The sequence below is a fragment of the Carassius gibelio genome, chromosome B17 (genome assembly GCF_023724105.1).
Source record: "Carassius gibelio isolate Cgi1373 ecotype wild population from Czech Republic chromosome B17, carGib1.2-hapl.c, whole genome shotgun sequence".
Lineage (NCBI taxonomy): Eukaryota > Metazoa > Chordata > Actinopteri > Cypriniformes > Cyprinidae > Carassius > Carassius gibelio.
Genome location: NC_068412.1, coordinates 29,360,629 through 29,362,513, shown reverse-complemented (window position 1 = coordinate 29,362,513; position 1,885 = coordinate 29,360,629).

The window sequence follows — 1,885 nt, the reverse complement described above, 5'->3', positions numbered from 1 at the left end:
CTTTCTCTTCTGATCAAGTTTGTCTTTCAACCATCATTTATATACTCGAAACCACAAGAAGGATTTCTGTGTGACACATTAACATCCTGGAGCATCTGATCGAAAAATATTAATAGAGCACCATAATCGTGGAAAAGACACAGCTGAATATTAAGCCACTTTTATTTCTCTTGATTCTCTATTGATTTATGGATACTTCTGTTGACATAAAGTTTGAGATTATGTTAAAGATATCATACACTATTGAAAGAGAACTTAACTGAGCTGGACAATGACATCCCTGAATCAGTGATGAACTGTTTTTAACTGAAAAATCGACTGTTACTGTTGTCCTCTTTTTAAAGCTGCATTATGGCAAAAATGAATATTGATTGCATTATTGACACACTATCTTCCTGTTTAACAATGTAAAGCTGATTTGAGACAATCTGTATCTTGTATCAATCTTGTATAAAGTGCTATATAAATAAAGGTAACTTGACATAACATACTACCTTTAATATATTTTAGCCTTCATGTAAAGTTGTCACCTTCAGGCAAGGAAGAAAATATGAAGATCTTTGTGGCAAGTGGCAACCTCCTTTTCATCAAAATCAACACAACAATCCAGACAGCACAGGAGCAACAAAGAGCAACCTAACAAGCTTACATTACTCAAGACAATACTGGACGATGAACAGAAATGAACTCAGAAGAACCATGACTTTATTATGGGGTCTGTTCCCCCTTGGTTGAAATCCTTTTCTTGGGTCTAGTGCCTTGTGCTTCAACCTGGTAGGCCTGTGCATTAATTCGATACGGACTAAAACTGAACCAAAGCGGAACATACATGGGACAAATTTACCCCTAATATCAGTTTTTACCATTAGCTTACAAAATCCAGTTACAGTTTTACAAAAATATGAAATTCATTTATGAAACAAAAGTGAGCAATACTACAATGTGACAAGTGACATGAAAGTAGCACCAAAATAAAGAGAGTGTTTTACTATAAGTAAAGGACATAAGGGATACATTTCAATATATTTCAAATTATAAAAAAAAAAAAAAAATGTTTTGATAAGCAAAGCGCTGCCAAAGCACTATTTGGGCTGAATATACTGTATGAAATACGGTCATAAACATTATCTGTCCTAAAGTCACTGGATATCCCACTATTATTAACTTTGAGTCAACAGAGATAAAATATACTGCATCCAGCTGTGTCGTTTCCACAATTAGCCTATGTAGTGAAGTTATAACACAGTTATTTAAAGTTAGAACAATGATACCTTTGCAAATAATTAGCTAATGATTAAAGCAGACAACGTACAAGGTACATGGTCAAGTCAAGTCTGCCTTATTGTCAATTCTTCCACATCTCCAGTACATACAGAGAGATGCATTCCTCTCAGACCCATGGTGCATACAGATAACACTAACAGTAGAGCCTAAAAAACTAGATCAAATATAAAATACAAACCCAATGATGTGGAAGTTTCAAACTTCAATATTTTATTCAGAATACAACATAGATGACATATCAAATGTTTAAACTGAGAAAATGTATAATTTTAAGGGAAAAATAAGTTGATTTTAAAATTAATGGTATCAACACATCTCAAAAAAGTTGGGACAAGGCCTTGTTTACCACTCTGTGGCATCCCCTCTTCTTTTTATAACAGTCTGCAAACGTCTGGAGACTGAGGAGAGAAGTTGCTCAAGTTTAGGAATAGGAATGTTGTCCCATTCTTGTCTAACACAGGCTCAGTTGTCTTAGGTCTTCTTTATCCCATCTTCCTCTTTATGATGCGCCAAAGGTTTTCTATGGGTGAAAGATCTGGACTGCAGGCTGGCCATTTCAGCACCCGGATCCTTCTTCTACGCAGCCATCATGTTGTAATTG